This window comes from Pteropus medius, unplaced genomic scaffold (genome assembly GCF_902729225.1).
Source record: "Pteropus medius unplaced genomic scaffold, Ma_sr-lr_union100, whole genome shotgun sequence".
Lineage (NCBI taxonomy): Eukaryota > Metazoa > Chordata > Mammalia > Chiroptera > Pteropodidae > Pteropus > Pteropus medius.
In genome coordinates this window covers 1,925,207-1,943,383 of record NW_024341894.1, presented here as the reverse complement: position 1 = coordinate 1,943,383, position 18,177 = coordinate 1,925,207, and the positions used below count along the sequence as shown (strand labels likewise).

Genomic DNA, 18,177 nt, shown 5'->3' with positions numbered 1-18,177 from the left:
AGAAGCTGAAACAGTAAAAACTTCAATGGACTTTGACATTTGTAATGCAATAATCACATGTAATTATCATCATCGACAACGTACATCCTTTGGCTGAACCGTCCTTCAAGAATACATTAGCTGTTCCTATCAAGCGACTGAATTATGGGTAATAAGTTATTTTAATATACTCAACTTCACTACCTTTTCACAGGTAAAAATTAAATCACTCCTGAGATGTAAATTAAACATTTGGTTCTCAAGACTGCAACCAAAAATTTCAAATCAAAAAATCATACTTAGGAAATCCACAGCCATTATTTTATATGAATACAGACAATCACTACTCTACGGGATTATCCATAACTTTAAATATAGGCGTTATCCCCCTACAAATAGGTTTATAAAGGTATCTACTGTATCATCTAAGAAATAATAAGTTTAGCAACAACAGTCTCCTAATTTTCATGATCTCTAAATGGCTTATATAAAAGTAAACTGTGAACCTCTTCCAATAACCATAGCCTCCACATTTTTCAAACAGCTGATTCCATGTGAAAGTGCCAAGATACTATTCTATTAAATGTGTTAACTCTCTTAATAAACAAAGCTGGAGCTAGAGATCTTTCCTAAGAATTCTAACTAGATCCTCAGGATTCTTAGGAAACTTAAATAAAAATCCTAAGAGGTCATCTACTCTCCAGTTATCCATCTGAGCAATCAAGTATTGAATCTGGCTCCTCGCCACTAGAGGGGAGTGTTTCGTCTATTGGTTTCTCATCCCCCTAACATAGCTCACCAGAATTTCTGGTTGAACTAGATATAAGCCTCAAGATCAACATCTTGACCTTTATTTCCCCTTCATATTGTGTGGCCCTTTCTTTTCATCTCAGGCTCTAAGCTGCCACAAAAATATCGACTTCAATCCCTAATTACTTTTATGTATTATTATGCCCTACATTTTAATCCATTGCCTTTTCACAAATGCAAGCTACACAGAGCTAATTCTAGACTTAGTTCTAGAATCAGTTCCACATTAGTTCGCTAGAAAATAATCAGAAAAATCCAATGAAGTTTGAGTATTATTTTTTTAAATAAGTTTTCATTTCCATGTTCGCCTTATTTCATATGAATCACAATACTACGAAAAAGTGAGGCAAGAATTAGTAACAAATTTCAAAGAAACTCAGTGTCTTTAAGTGGCTTGCCCATGATCTTTCAGATAGCAAACAGTGAAACCATACTGAAGACTCAAGTGCCCTGACCCCTAGATCATTTCTGGTGCTACTTATTCTATGCTATAAGTAAAAGGCAGTAGATGAGAAAACAGACCAAGTGCTGACCTACTCTTCTTTTTTACCACATCAGTCTAGACCAAATATCTGTATGATTATTTATTTAACTATTACTTCTGGCAAAGATAACATACATCTGCTTAGAACAGCCACCACTGGCCACGAAGTAAAGTCACAAAGTGAGGAAGGAATGGGTGGGTAAGAGAGATCTGGAGAAAAAGGGTGGAGGGGAGAAGGAAGAGAGGAAAATAAATCTATGAAACAACCTTAAGGACAGGCATAAGATGCAAAATATACAAGAACAGGGAACCAAGATCAAAGTGAGAAATAAGAATCAGGATCAAGAAAAGAAGGAATGAACAACAAACAGGAGCAGTCACACCACCAGATATTTGAACAATCCTAAAAACTCCAGAAGAGGTGGGTGCTGGCTGGTTCCTTATTACTTTCTGTGAAAAATCTTGGTCTAAGGCAGAAACTTTGTGAGAAGACTAAGGCAAGAATTAGCCAGTTAGAAGCTGCAATAATTACCTTACGAAGCCAAAAGATGGGGGAGGGAAGAACCCCTGATTTTATCAGAATAAAATCAAATCCAACTGATGTGAATTTGCTTGAGACAAAGTGTGTATATCACTCAGAATGCTTTTGGCTGCAAGTGACAAAATCCAAGAACAGGCTGGCTTATACAATAAGGAACTGTATTATCTCACAGAACTGGAAGTTCGAAAGTAAGGCAGACCAAGTACAATACAATCAGCAGTTCAGTGAGGTCATCAAGGGCTCAGGTTTCTTCTCTCTCTGCTCTGCCGTCTTCTAGATCAGATTCATCCAAAGCTTGTTTCTCTTAAAATGGCTTGGGCAGTTCTAGCTGTCATATTCAGGAAAAGAGGCACCATCTCTTTCTTATCTTTCTTTTTAGGGATAAGAAACCCTTTCCTGGAAGCACTCTGGCCCTCCTCCAGAATTCTCTTCACATCTCACCGGGCAGAATAGGTTACAGGCCATTCCTAACCCTTCACTGACAAAGGAAATACAATTAACCATGATTGCTTAGACTAATCATCTGGGGTGCAATGAATGCCACAGAGTCAATCACCATGACCATACCATGGGCAATTTATAAAAATGAGTGTTATTGTGACACTGTTTTTATTCCATAACAAATCTATAATTTAATTATGCTGTCTCCATGATCTTAACTAAGAGGCATGTGCTCTGCCTGAGATTCAGATAATTACTCTTTGCTCACATCCCATCATATCATCATAAACTTATTTATCAGCTATAACATTTTATAACTTTCTTGTTCAATCCACTATTTAAAAAAACTATAATGCAACATTGTAGAACAAAAATGGTAAATAGGCTTGTATTCCACAGCAACTCCAATGGATACCTAGAACCCCAATTCAAAGTTCCGAAGCTGAGTTTGGATCCAATGAGAAATAGTGCCATGACTGATTAGTGACATCTACCATGGATTCGGATTTGGGCGCAATACATGGCATATATGTGCCAACACTGATTTAGAGAAAATCTCTTTAAATAATTTCCCTCCAACAATAAGGAATTTCTCTGCTGCAATGCCTTGTTTCCATTTTAGTGGGGACCCAATCTAACCCTTCCCCTCACTTCATTCTCATTTAATTTACACACATAAACATATAATATACATCAAGCATGGACTCCAAAAATTATTTTATACATAATGAAAAGAGTTCCACAGGAATTCTGGAACTGGGCCCCTTTTCATAGAACGGCTTGGTAGAATGGCTTCATCTACAAACTGTCTTCCTTAAAGGAAGCAGGGGTGTCTTCGGGGCCCCGTCTGCATGTGGACCTAGGCAAGATTGACAGACAGAAGGAAAAAGAGAATAGAAATCTACTCCCAATTAAGGTAGACTGGCCCACTGCTGCAAGACAAAAGGCTGAAAGGAACCAAAACCTAATCCTGGTCAAAGGTGACTAATCAATAACTGCAGAATGCTTAAAAATGGCAGATTACAAATAGTATGCAGAGTTTATATCTATAAAATGTATTTGAAAAGACACTGAAGGACAACAGTGGTTATTCCTGAGTGAGTTAATTTATGGGGTTTTTTTTCTTTTGTCCTTCTATTCCTTATCGGCATTTTTCTGAGTGTCCTGTACTGCACATGCACTGCCTTTTTAATGAGGAGAAAAAAACAATAAAGGAAACATGTTTTTATCTTATCACTTGATATTTTGGTTGTTCCAATTTAACCTCTTATGCCTTGTAGTTAAGATCAAGCTTGTTCAAATATTCTCCCATTGTTAGGCAACTAGGTTGGTTTAAACTTTTTGGTATCACAAGCAAAAAGATGCTCTTGTAGCTGCAAATTAATTTGAACTATAAAAGAAAAGTTAGACAAATCTCTAGGAAATGAATCAAAAGTGTTTGGGTTTTTTTTTCCATATTTTACACTATTCATATTACAATACAGTCATATACAGCATAAAGACATTTCGGTGAATGCCAGACCACATATACGATGGTAGTCCCATAAAGTTATAGTGAAGCTGAAAAATTCCTATCACTTAGTAATATCCTAGCTGTCATATCATTGAGTTGAATCGGAAGTATTTAATCACCCCATAATACATTAAAATTACCACTACTCAAAAACTAGTAACTTAGGAAATTCATTTTTTTACCAAATAATTGTTTTAATCAATTTGTCCAGTTGACCAGCGTGCTTTCAGCTAAATTGTATTTGGCCATAATAACTATAAATCAAATTGGTATCGGACACAGACTATCCTACCAGCATCAGGGGAAAGTCTGAAGGCAGAGATAAGAAATATGATCTGCCAAAAAGGTTCAATAATAAAGAACAAGCAAGATGCCCTAGACAATTCGGACAGAGAAAGATCACCTGGAGCAATGGTTCAAAATGGGAGAGTCTTTTATTAAGGAGCTGTAAAACTAGCCCAAGTAGCTTCAAAAGTGTTAGTAAGAGAATCAAGTAAATTCAGTTTCATCTGCCTGCTTGGACATTTCCTGCTAGGTAGAACAATGCTAGGGCTTTCCCTAGGTTCCCTGGATGAAAAACTTAAATCTTTTGGGGATTCAAATTAAGGATGCATGTTCCCAAATTATTCATCCACAATCACTTTCCCAAGTAAATAAGGCTCTCCGAAGTGGCCACTGCATGATGGGGAATCCAAACGACTTTTCTGGCATAATATGGTTCCCACTGCAAATTACAAAAAGTAATATCCCATACTGTCAGAAGCAGCAAAGATACAGGTTATATGAATTTACACAGAGGGAAGCAATCTAAATTGGACTGCCTCAGGAGTGAAGGAACCAGGGAGTAGACTTCAGCTTCTACAATAGCTAGTTAGTATGGCTAGAGTCAGAAGACATCTCTGGTTTGAACAATCTTCTAAGGAACCTGATCATAGTCAGAATTTCTTTTTAGCCAGTTATTGCTCAATGGAAAATTCTGAAGAACTCAAAGCAGCCTCTATTCATTCAAATATTAACTGTCTGCCAGCTGTTTGTATCGCTGAGGAAAGCAGGGAAGTAGCACAGTGAAAGACATCTTTGCCATTAAAGAAGGTGTTCTACAGGAAGGAAAACAGAAAACTGTATTTATATTCAGCCACAGCAAAGTAGAGATTTTAAAAGGGTAGATAAAAGTCTTGTTCTCAGTAAGAAGCAAAACAATGTAGAGATGGACTATTCACTAATGTTGGGGCAACTAGTAGCCATTTGACAAAAAATAAAGTTGGACCCATTCCTCACACCGATACAACAAGAAATTGGGTCAAAAATTTAAGCATAAAATAGAAACCATAAAAGTTGTAGAAGAGAATACAGAAATCTCTTTTATAACCTTGTAGTGGGGCAAGCTTTTCTAACTATATCACAAAATCCAGAAGTCCTAAAAGAGAAGACGAATTCAACTACATTTAAAAAAAGATATCTACAGAGCAAAAACAACATAAGCAAAGACAAACAACAAATAACAAACTGGGGGCAGGTGGGTGGAGGGAAGTAAGCTGCAACTCGTCTTACAAAGAGCCAGTCTCCAAAATATAAACTTGGCCACAAGGTTATTTTTAAACGACCCCATCCCTGCAAAATAGGCAAAGAATATGAGAAACACTTAACAAAAAGGAAATACAAATAGCTCTTAAACATATAAAAAAATATATTCAAACTCTATGCATAAGAGAAACAGACATTAAAACTATGCTAAAGTAACATTTTTCACCTATCAGATTAGAAAAAAACCCAAAAGTTCAATAACATTTTGTTGGTGAGAATATGGGTAATCGGGCACTCAAACATTTCTGGTGGGGTGTAAATTGTACAGCCTCTAGGGAGAGCAATTTGTTCGTACTTATAAAACGACCATGACGAGATAATACTCTGGTCAGCAATTTCACTTTTAGGAATTTACCCTACAAACATATTTCACAAGTGTGAAACAATCTATGTAACAAAAGTATTTATTGCCGCATTGTTTGTAATAACAGGAGATTGAAATTTTCCCAAAAGTCCATCAATATGGGACTGGTTAAATAATGCTATAGCCACACAATGATGTGGAAGAGACCTCCAAGATATATTGATAAAGTGAAATATATCTTAAATATTTTCTCCTGTTATAGAATGAACTCCAAGACACACTGTTAAGTGAAAAAGTAGAATAATAAATATAAGCTTCCATTTGTATAAAAAAGGAAAGGAACATAGAATTTGTATATGCATTTAAAAACTCTGGAAGGATGGGAACTGAGTAGATGGAGGACAAATGTGGAAGGGAAACTTTTCATTGCTAAACATTTTGTTGTTTGAATTATGTAAATGCATTACTTTTTCACAAGTTAAATCTTAAAATATTTAATAGATTAAATGTTTAGCAGATAAAACTCGAGTTCCTAGATAATACTGTACACTTGAGCCCTTCAGTCTGTTAGTGATAAATGGTAGACAAATAGTTGTACCTGGAGGCTTTGACTAGTAGCATTCAGAACTGGAAAGCAAAGTCAGGGTTAGAATTGGATGACTAAAGGAAAAACTCACTGATGAACAGGTTGTATATGCCCGGGGCAGAGACAGCAAAGAAAAGAGGGAAGAACAAAAGCTTGTGAAAGTGTCATAGCAAAAGTAGCATATCAAAATAAAAAGATAAGCCAGAGATTAATCCTTGGGGATATGAGGAGTCAAAAAGTGGTATAATTCCTTAGAATACCTGAAGTGGTTCACAGTTCAAACACATATGTCACAGAGTGGTGTAACTCAGGGGTACTGCCCCCAATATGGGCAACTGCAAGACTAGCTGCAACAATGAGACAGCGAGATGTAATAACAGCAGCACAACAATGTACAGAAGGCCTTCTACGCTCCTCTCTTATGCCTAACCCCTGAATAAAACTCACTCAGAAAAGTTAATAACGTCATGAGGCTGGTTAAGATAAAGAAAATAGAATATTTTGAATAAAGCTTCTTGAAAACTGCTTTCATTCATTCATCAAATGTTTATAGAGAACCTTCTCTGTGCCAAGAACTGCTCTAAGCGCTCAATAAATTCATCCCCCAAAATAAATATGGCCAAGGTAATTAAACAAAAAGACATTTTAAAAGATTTTAAGATAAAAAAAGTACTCTCAAAAAAATTTTGAAATATGAAAAAGTCACTAAAGTCAATTGACAACTAAAAAGTGCTACAAAACTACAGTTAATCAATATCAAATGTTATCCAATTTATTCTACTGATTTTTAAAAGTGAAAATAGTGATTTAACGTGTGACTTTAAAATAAGACATTTTCAGAAATTAAAATATGGTAGTTTACTTCAATTTTACTAAGTTTAAATAGCATAAATCTTTAAAATATGGCTTTCTATTCTCATCACTACAACTGATAAAACAGGAAAACAGAATTAGAAAAGGGAACTAATTCAGAACAGATGTTAGGGAGGAATTTTTCCAGTAGTGGACTATAAACATGCAGAATAAATACTGGAAAATGTATTATGGTTAAAAAAAATATCAAAATCAGTCACTAATTACATGATCTAAGCAGGAAACCAGATATGTAGAAATGGCATTTAAAAAATAGCTCTAAATTAATGAACAAACCATGTTTTTACTATCCAAACTTAAATAATACACCAACCTGCAATGTATTAAAATTAGGATATTTTCCAATGCCTATAAACTCATCTTTTATTTATCCATAAAGATGTACCCAACTGCAAACCTGACAAGTTTGCAAACAAAACTTATTGTACTCTTTCTGCTTGCTTTGATAATATTTTTTCAACTTAATACCTACTTGGTACTTTCCTTTGGACCTGCCTTCTTAACTTAACTTCACTTTCTCCACCTACTCACACTCTAAAAAGAGATATAAAGACTTGCAACCCCACTATCACCAGTCCTCTAGGAAAAAAGCAGAAAGGACAGTTCTGCCTTAGCTGCGACATTTAAAAAGAAATGGCTTATGCCTAGCATGCAGTGAAGATCAGAAAAAAATAACAGAATCTACTCCAATGAAAGTTTATTAATTTGTATGAAGTCAATTTGTGACTCATCCATATTCAAATGATTGTACAAAAGCAAATTTCAAAGCTAAATATAAAATGACTTTTGGACTATCCTGGTTTCTGCTTGTTTCTACTTTATGGACAGGCAAAGGCTGTGATGTGGGCAGTACATTAACTCTTTCAGGCCGCCAAGATGCTACTCAATGACTACAATTAATTATCACACAAGTCAAAGCTGTTTAATATATTACTACTATAAGTACACGTTAAATATATGAGTTAGCAAGCCTCCTAAATATAGCAATCAGGCAGTGATAGAACAGGCCACAGTTGACTCATGATTCACAATATTTAACTAACCAAAAGAAGCATTCAACTTTACAACCTGCAAAATCCTTAAAGATCATATAGTGAGCCCAACACTATCACTTTACAGATGATGATATTAAGGCCCTCCAAAAGATTAATTAACTTACCCAAAGCTAGGCAGCTTCACTGCAGCAATGCCAGATCTAGGCCTCTGAGAAGCAATCTATCGGTCTCTGTGAAACACAGCATCCCACTCTTGGAGAATATGATGAAAGAACTAAACTTGTACATGTGAGAAATGATTTTTTTTTTTTTTTTTGGAGTTAGGTGATGGGAAAGGGTTGTGCAGTTATACACAGAAAGAGATATTTACTTCACCCATCAACTCTAGCTAAATGCAGATCTTATTTCACAGGCATAAATAACACTCTGAATTGATTTCTCACACATGAGTAATAACTTTTCTCCCCCAAATTATTGTGGTCTTCCAGAGTGTACCAGAGACTGAGGAAAACATGAGAAATAAACTATCTTTTTAACCAGAATGCAAGCCTGTCCTGTTATTTAATAGTGAATAGAAAAATATTATTTAATGAGATGTTAAAATATTATTAGCACTTATACTAGTAAGTAATCTTTCCATCTTGGGTTTCCACTCTTTTCCAAAATTTTCTATAACATAGAAAGTCTTTCCTAATTATATTACTTTTTCTTTGTTAAATTTTAATATTTTAAGTCACATGGCCCTCTAAAACTCCTGACAAATCATAATTCCAAAATCTCTTTGCTTAGTTTACTTCTGTGCATATATATAGTCATTCGGATCTTTTTAAATACATTTTGGAAAAAGTAAGAAGTTCAAGAATTTTTTTTATTCAACTGAATATACACAGATGTCATGGTTCTCAATTTTCTAAACCTTAAAAAATTTTTCCAAAAGAAGCTGTTATTAACATTTCCTAGCCTATAGCATCCAGTTCATCACTAAGAGGAAGCAGCCTAAGAGAAAGTACAAATAGAGGGGAAAATACTGTAGAACAAGTGTCAGACCAAATGTCTGTCAGGAAAAAATAATCATATCAAATCTTCCTACGAAGATATAACATGTACAAACCAAAATGCAATTTCCTTGTATCACCATGCCACTGTCTGGGCTTGTAGCAGGCCCCGTGACAAGGTATGTTCAATCAGGAGTATCAAAAGTTCAGATAAAGAAAACATATGATCTCACATACATCTATTCATGCCAAAGATATCCTAATTCATACAAGTTGTTACTTATACCATGGCCATTCTCAAGTCACATTCAAATATAAATGGGAGAATATTTTGTGAGTATTTACTATCCATGATAAATTTAGGTACCACAGAAATCTCAGAGATGTGCGAGGTATACTTCTGAAGCTTACAGTTTGATGGGAGAATAAACAATGGCCATGAGAGCACAAAAAGAAGGCAGTTAATTAAGAACTTCGTGAAAATTAGAGCACAATCTGAGTTCACTTCTTGAGCTAGTTTTAGAGATAAGGGTAAGATTTCAATAAGCAGAGAAGGGGAAGAAAGGAATGCCATAAAAAAGGAAAACTATGAACAATTGTGGGAGGGTGAAAGGATGTTCGAAGAACAGTAAGGATACAAGTTTGAATAGGACTGGGAAACCCTGTAGAAATTAAAGAGGCCAGGATGTGGAAGATCTGGGGCTTTACTGTAGAGACAACGTCCAGCGCTGAAGATTTTTGAACCCAAGAGCATCATAGTAAAAGCTGTATTTTAGGAAGATCAATCTAATCTGGCAATGATAAAATTGATAAGGGAGAGCATGCAGGTAAGTCAGATAGAAAACTACAATAGCCCCACGATGCTGAGCCCAGCACACTTAAGTGTATGTTAACAACAGCTCAAGTTACTAAATTTTATATATATGTCTTAAATACAGTACAGAATTTCACTGATTCTAGAAAACTTGGACATACTCTTAATTTTTTTCATTTTCCTTCCTATATTCACCTTAATTAATAACTTCTGGCTTGGAATTTTTATTTACCTTTCCTTATCCAATCTTTATATTAGTCAGTCTCATCATCATTCTGTACATAATAGCTTCATCAGAAGAGCATTTAAAGCAACTGTTTTAAGTCCCAATATGTTAAAGCAATTGTTTTGTATCACACAAAATAAATTTCCCCAAACTTTCAAATTTTATTTTCCAAGAGAAAGAGCATTTTCTTTCTTGTAGACAGACTTTACCTACAAAACCAAACCAAAATAAAAGTTAATTATCCAGTGAAGCTATAATAATTACTTCATAGGAAGTTTTAACAGATTGGCTGCCCTAAGTATTAAAAAAGCAACTGCTTTCTTCGCTGTGTTTGTATAAACTGGGAAATAAACATGAATGTCCCTCTTCTAGAAAAAGGACCAAACCAGGTAAATTTTCAGCATTTCATAGATTAAGGTAGTCTTATTCAACTTGATTTCCTAAAAGTTAGTTAATTATAAAGTATTAACTTTAATTTAATAAAGGTAATTTAGATTACTGACCCTTACAGAATACTATGCCTGATTTCTAGTAAATCAGACTTTTGAAAAGGTATAGAACAATAGATATTAATTTGAAAAAGAAAAGAGAAGGATCCATTCCGTGTGAGGTCACCTAAAGAATTACAGGTTTAGGAACCTAGGATTAAGCAGAGGATGGTGTCCCAGGTTGTGAGAGTGCCTTGTCTCTGCTTCCATGAGTTTTCCATTTGAGCGCAAAAATGTTGCCACTTATCAGGGACCCCTGGAACCTCTCCAACAGTCAGTCCAGCCTCCTACCCAGAGGAGCACCAAGCCAGCTGATTGGTTCAGGGCAATCAGACAACAGCACTCAGCCTAATAGCCATCAAGGAACAAAGATTGGTGACGGATATTCAGGAAGGGAAAGATGTAAGGAAGGAATGAGGGGAGGGAAGCACAGAAATAACCAACATAGACGACCAGAAAGATACGCCTACGCAGAGAGAAATGCTTTATCTGAAGATATTCAGCAAGAAATGGAGGGTTTTTTTTAATTCAAGGTAAATAAAGATACAGCTTTTTAAAACTGTCACTGAGAGAGCACAATGCATAAGAACAAATTTGGTTAGTAGTTTTATAACTACCTTGAGTGGGCAAGGACCTTTCATACATACTAACATTTAGAAAACGTAACATTAAATAAATTCATTGAAAGATGTCCTGTTTCCTAAAAATTGTACCTAATTTTAGGGCTCCTACTTTAATGTGATTCCAATTCTGCATGAGATTTCAAATTGAACAAGGAATAGGTGGGGTGCAGAACACATGAAATTTTTACAGCATGGAAATAAAAGTATTTTTAAACCTTCTTGGGGGTGAAGAGTTAGGCAAGAAGTAATACGTGGAAACTGTCAAGTGCTTCTCTACACACCCACCCACCAGATACCATCGCAGCCGGCTAAGGGAGTCTCCCTCTTCTTGCCTGACAGCTTCACTTTCTTTGAGGTCTGGAACTGGTGATCACACTGGCCCGTCATGGTATTTTCAGTTAACAAAGCAGTTACTCAACAGGGGAAAAAGCCACAAAGCAGCAGAGCAGCTGCTGCTGCACCCGTGATGCAAGTGCAGGATGAGCCCCGGGCCGCCACCGCCGCCTCGGCTCCTCCGTGACGTCCGGGAGGGGTATCCCCGGCTCTCAGGAAGTGGTGGCCGCGAGCGACTCCGCCCCCACGCGACTCGGGGCTGGCCAGGCCGCTGGGTGGTAGGACTGCCAGGCCCGCCGCGGGCGGGGAACGCCGTCCGTCACACACGCGCGCCCCGCTCCCCCGCCCGCCCCACCTCTCGTGGCCGACCCCGCGCCTCGCCCTGCCCTCCCGTCACAGCCCGCGCCGCCCTCTCTCCCACATCTCACACCCACTCACCCCGACCCCCAGCGCCGAGCCCGGCCCAGCGTCGCCGGTCACCAGACGGGGTCGAACAGAGTCCAAGATGGCGACTCCACCCCCGCCCCCTCCGCACTGCCGGCGGGGTCTGGGCGCCCCCTCACGCGGCGCGCACGCTCCCGAGGCCCGGCTAAAAATAGCCAGGCCCAACTATATTTGGTGCGGCCGGATCCCCGCGCGGCCGCGCGCACCGCGCCCCACCCCGCCCCGCCCGGCGAGCCCCGCCCCGCCCCGCTCCGCCCCGCGCTGCGCTGAATGGAGAAGGGGCGGGGGTGACCGAGGGAGAACCTACTCCGCTATCTGCAGCGCGCGCCGGCGGCTGGGCCGGGCCAACCGCCGAATTTAGTAACATCGCCTGCGTCAATCACGCGCCTCGCGTGCGTCAGCGCCGCGCGGCTCCAGGTCCTGCTCCCCCCACCTCCCAGGCTTTGAATGGATACAATGCAGCAGCGCCCTCCTTCCTTCTGAGACTGGATTGGAACCCAGGCCAGTGCAAAGGCTCGAATCCTGTCTGCCGGGTCAACTTTCGGAGCATCCTCCCACGGTCTCCCCCACCCCACCCTGTCTCAAGTGGAAGTGGCAAAGAAATATACCCGTGTCATATAGGGAATATTAGTTTTGTTTTCAAGTTTCTGGTGCTAGCTAGAACCTTCTTCGATTTGAAACGTGTGCTGTGGACAACGGGATCCTCCCCCCACTACGCCCCCCTCACACAAAGATTGTGACAAATCAAAGAAATAAAATGTCACATCTGATTCAAGCAGACACGTGGGGACCATGTCTGTCTGCATTGTTTCACTCAAATATTTTCTCAAAATTTCATTTCTTTAAAAGACGTTGCTTTCACTCAGATGCAGCCTTTGGAACTAGAAGCCTTTGGCTCTGATAGCATTTTGGTTTTGTTTTCAACAAGAATTTCACTCTTAAATTCATCATTTCCAGAAAGAAATTGCTCTCCCTCACACAGTCGCCCAGGCTTTCGGCACACCATTTAATGACAAATGTGTCCCAGGAGACCAGAGCAAAGCCCTTAGGAAGGGACTAATAAATACTGTTGATTAATTTCTAAATGTTTACTATGGGAGATGCGGGGGGGACGTCAACAACTATCAAAAAGTGAAAGTGCTAGCTGAGAGTTCCATTTCTGACAGAGGAGCCGAGGGACGGGGGAGGGGGGGACTTGCAACAGTCAGGTCCACTCAGCTGTTCAACACGTGTGTGTTTTACACACATTTAAATAGTGTGTGCTGCAGCGCGCACACGGATGATGGATGTGCATTTAGTTGGGTTATAATAGGTCCAGTTAGGAAACTTATGCCTTAAATATAATAAATAAAACCTTATCTTCCCTGAGCCATCTGCATCCCTGTGTGAAACATGCACCCAGCAAATGATGGGAGGATAGGGATTATAATGCCTAGGCGCAGAGGGCCCGAGAGACGTAAACAGCTTTAAAACTGGCGGAAAGTGCAGCTGCACCTCAGGGAGTCTTTGGGTCTGTGCCTGACTCCTACACCGGCTGCCAGGTCACTAGGAGAAGCTGGCGGGCGGAGCCTTCCCTTTCGGAAGAGCTGTCCTCTCCCTTACCCCCTCGCCCTGGCTCCTTGCCTCGGGGCAGCCTCGGAGTCGAGCCAGCAGCACTCCTCCAACTCTACTCCACCCGAGCCTGACAGCTGGGCGGTCCCGCCTGACCCGCCGGCGGGCCGCTGCTCCCTCTCGCAGACTCCTGCCGGGGCGAGCAGCGCCACTGCAAAGGATTTGCCAGCGCGGGTCCGAAAACCCGCGGGCTGGGGCTGGCTGAGCGGAGTAGTTTCCATTGTGCGGCCCGGCGAATGGTCGGGAAACGCGCGCGCGCACATGCACACACACCCTCCCTCGCACACGCGGAACCGGCTGGGCCAGGGGAGGGAGGAGGAGGGTGACGTAGCGTCCCATGGCGTCACATTGACGTCTCGCATTCCAGGCACTCTATGGAGAGGCCGCTAGGGCTCCTGTGGCATAAATGACGTGCCGAGAGAGCGAGCGAACGCGCAGCCGGGAGAGCGGAGTCTCCTGCCTCCCGCCCCCTACCCCTCCAGCTCCTGCTCCTCCTCCGCTCCTTACACACAGACAAGCTCACACCCGCTCCCTCACTCGCACACACATACACGAGCGCACACACGCTCGGCACACACACTCCACTCTCTCCCGCGCGCTCACACCCCTCTCGCCCTGCGCCCTCGCGGGTGCAGCGCCGCGCGGCAGCCGGACTTCCCTCCCGGGCTCACTTTGCAACGCTGACAGCGCCGGCGGTGGCCGTGGAGGTGGGAACAGCGGCGGCATCCTTCCTCCTGGTCGCGGCCAGAGCCAGGACGGCCGCGGAACCCCTCGGCGGCGCTCTCCCATGAGTCAAGATCATAGCATCCCCTGCCAGCCGCTCATCGCCTCTGGGAGCCGCTGGGCTTGTGCACCGCAGCCTTTCCAGGACAGCAGCTGTGACTCCCCCTCAGTGCAGATTTCGGGGCAGCTCTCTAGAAACTCGCTCTAAAGACGGAACCGCCACAGCACTCAAGTACGTATGAGATTCGCCCAGTTAATTGGGGGACTTGCTAAAAAGTTGGAGTACTGGGAAGCGTCGCTCCTGAAATTGACAACTTTGAGTGTGGGGTTTTACCCCCTCGCCTCCTCGTTGCGGCTTTGCTCGAGGAGCGGCTGGTGGGTTCCAATGTAAAACTTTTCCCCTGTACCGGGCCAACGGGGATATTTGGAGCTGGTGGAATTCCTCCTCCCACCTCCGCCACCGAAGAGGCGAAAAGCCTCTAACAAAGAGGAGGACCGGGATTTGTGCAGTAGCAGCTCTAGCAACGTAATTCAGGGTATTTCGGCTCTAGTTGTCATGGTAATGATGCTCTCGGCGGCGGCGGCGGCAGCGGCAGGGAGTTGCAGCTCTGGTGATGAACGGCAGTAATTTTCCTGCCTTTTAACTAGGATTAAAACTAAGGGCTCCAATGGGTCCAAGTTAATACACTTAATGGTGACTCCGAGCTGGTTGACTGGAGAAGAAGCTTGGGAGGGAAGGGGCCTGGGCAACGGAAGCTGGAGTTTGCAAAGGCGCTCGGAGGATCTCAGGAAAGAGGGCATAATTGTAAGAATGTGACTTATTGTATTGAAATGAGCCTGGGGCTCTACTAGACACGTTTGCCCGGCGTCACCGACTTGCCCGTTTATACTTTTCCCTTCAGGAGTAATCGGGTGTAATTGCAGACTCCCGAGCCCCAACACGCGTGGGGACGATGTCCCTCTCCTCCTGGCTTGGCTCGTGTGGGAAAGGCATGTTATACTCTTAAATGACAGAACTCGCGCTTTTAGAGAAGTTACTTGGAGTGTTACACTCTTAATAAAAACGAAAGTTCTCGGTGGTGAGAGCAGAACAGTGGTGCCAGCGCAGCCTGTAGAGATTGACTTTCAAAGGCACTTCTCGAACCTGTTGGAAGCTTGGGGCAGTCGTGAGGGAGAAAGCGTTTGTCCCTTGATTCCAAAGAACATTCTTGAAGATTGCCTTTTATTTATGCCTCCGGATACTCTAGAGGAAAGGGCAACACGGAGTTTGGTAATCAGAAATCTTGGGCTGTTATCCCAGAGCTTTTGGGGTGCCTGGAAAGAGGTACGGGGCGCCTGTTCAGTCATTTCATCATTAATTCATTCCTGAATCTTTTTTTCCCACGATGAAAAAATGTTTTATGGAACTAAGTTAAGGAAAGCAAAAGCTGCCCAACGCCGCTACTGGGCACAATGAATGAAGTTAGAGTTTATTTGAGTTAATCTTAGCTGAACAAGATGCTCTAATGTGAATATCAAAGACTCCTTAGGCCACAACAGTCTCCAAACCTCTCCCTCTCCCCGCACCCACCCACCACCTTCCCTGGGACCGTGCGCTCTCAGGAATTCTCCCCGCGGTTTGTCTCCTCTCCCTCGGTCTTTCTGAGAATCTGTCTTTCCCTTTCTGTTGGTCTCTCCTCGCTCCTTCTGCCCCCGCCCAACCTCCGCCCCCGCTCCCCAGGGTTGGAAACTCCGCGGAGGAGCCCAGGTCACAATGGTGCGTTTCACGGTTTCTTCCACGCGCTTCACCACCGGGAGGGGAACACGGGGGTGTTCCTTTCGTCTGCCCACGAGAAAGAAAGGGGTTTTGACAGAGGTAGTTATTTCTTCCTAATTTACAACGCCAAGGCTCGGTGCTCCTGGCCCCAGCGGCCGCGAGCGGGAGCAGCGGAACGTGTTTCCAGGCGCGGAGGCTTTGCCTAGGTAACCGGCCAGTTTTGGGGGTGGGGGGGCGGAGATAGCCGAGGGGCGCTCGGCTCAGCTGTAGGAAACGTGTGGCACTCTCTGACAAACGCTGGTGCCCGAGGGGAGCCCCTTCCTTGAAAAGACGCGACCCTCGCCCACCGGAGTCAGAAGCGGATCATCGGAGGAAAAGGCTCTGCTTGAAAGGCCCGGGAGAAGGGCGGGTATGCGGGCACCTTCTGGAGGAGGTGGGAGATTGCTGGAGACCCCCATTGAAGATTCAGGGGCGGGGGTTGGGTGGTAAGGGAATTGCCTGCTTCGGCGTGGGAAGATCCGTCGGTACCTGGGCTAGAGCTCGCGCAAGCTTTCGCTAGGATCAGCTGGGACTGGGACTGGGACTAGGGGTGGCAAGGGAATCCCCCATTTCCTGGCCGTTGAGGGCCTCCTGGACCTGAAGGCTCCAAGTCCCTCTCTCTTCCTTCAAGGAAGCCTAGGACGCAGGGTCTGCGGGAAACCGAACTTACACGACCCTCGCGGCTCGCGCACCCCCGAGGATTTTGGGGTTTTATTTATTTCGGCTCCACGTTCCCACCCTTGGAGCTGTGAGTGGGTCCGGGCAAAGGGGGCGCTATAGGCCGGAGTTTGGGACGCTGGGATCCTTCCTCTAGGCCTGCGGGGCTGCGCTTTCAGCTACAAAGTTTCTCTGAAGCGATAAGCCGAGACGCTCGCCCTGGAGCCGCGCTGGCACCCTCGGGAATGTGTCCCCTCCGAGCCTCCGGATGGCCCTGAGCCTCGAAGTTGCCCACCCTCGAGGATACCGCCCACTGGGTGCAGCGGGCCTTCCTCTGCCCTCCCTACCAGCCGCGATCCCCATCTGCCTTGTCTCCTTGCTTACAGAGGGGACCTATTTCCACTGTGCCCTTTTGTTTGCTTGACCCTTGGACCCCGAAACTCTCAGCGAGTAGAAGCGAAGCTCCATTAGCATTTAGAATGAAAAGCGCAGACTTTCTTAATTCCTCGGGGCATTCATGCATTCGTTCTGGACCTTGTGCATTTCCTATGCAACGTGTTAAATTTGTGTTTGAGGGATGGGGGCGGGTGGGATTGGAAAATGACTATTTTCCGCTCGTGCACACTCACGGACCTCCGAATTAGGGCGGAACTCTTTACTCAAGTGTTTTCCTTTCTTCGGTTTTCCTGACTTTGACAGCTCGGAACCAATTGTGGGAGCAGAGGGATCAATTTCTGGGCGACGTCAGGCTGCGCGTTTTTTAGCTTCCGTTGGGTGCCACAAAACGACGGTGAGCGCGGTGGGTGCGGACATTTACTCGACCTCCCCCAAGGTGCTGTGATGCTTCTCGCCCCCGGACTCTGGTCATCTTAAGCAATGCTTTCTTACCCTTATTTTTTGTAGCATTTCTAGAGGCCCCCAGCAACTCCGAAAACGCCCAGCCCAGGCCGCGGTGACCCAGCCCAGTTTTACTCTGAATCTCTGTCCTCTTTCCTCGTACTCATAGAGCCCACTGCGGAAGAGTGCAGCCCGGCAAGCCCCTGCCCTAAGACTGGACCCTCCGCGGAGCCGGGCAGCACCACCGCCGCTTCGACTAACCAGACGTCTCTGCCTCCTCCACTCTCAGCCTCTGCTGGAGAGACTCACAGCCCCACCATTCAGCGCGCAAGATATCCTCCAGGTAGGTCTGAAGGTACTACGCCTTATTCCTCCCCAGCTGGGAGAGGTAGGCGGGGAGCCACACAACCAGCAGGCAAACTGGTGGACTTGCCCAGCGCCAGGGCAGTGGACTGCTGGGCGAGCATTTCACAGCACAGGTGGCTTCCTTGCACGAAGCTCTGTAGGATACCACACCCTGT

At 43.5% G+C, this 18,177-nt stretch overlaps 1 protein-coding gene and 1 long non-coding RNA gene across 5 annotated transcripts in view; one reads left to right on the top strand and one right to left on the bottom strand.

The window, feature by feature from the left end:
- LOC120597190 (uncharacterized) overlaps window positions 1-12,240 on the bottom strand; it is a 308,055-nt gene extending 295,815 nt beyond the window's left edge. The window contains exon 1 of the long non-coding RNA XR_005651352.1: window positions 12,028-12,240. This is a non-coding gene — a long non-coding RNA (uncharacterized LOC120597190). The remainder of the gene's footprint in view (window positions 1-12,027) is intronic.
- A 1,802-nt stretch (window positions 12,241-14,042) lies between these two features.
- NR4A3 (nuclear receptor subfamily 4 group A member 3) overlaps window positions 14,043-18,177 on the top strand; it is a 41,279-nt gene continuing 37,144 nt past the window's right edge. The window contains exons 1-3 of one of the 4 annotated variants that reach the window (XM_039855831.1): window positions 14,043-14,599; window positions 17,519-17,609; window positions 17,826-17,999. The gene's annotated coding sequence lies outside the window, so the exon portion shown is untranslated. Of the gene's footprint in view, window positions 14,600-16,155; window positions 16,330-17,518; window positions 17,610-17,825; window positions 18,000-18,177 lie in introns of those variants that run through there. The other 3 variants (XM_039855840.1, XM_039855823.1, XM_039855847.1) reach the window with 3 other exon arrangements.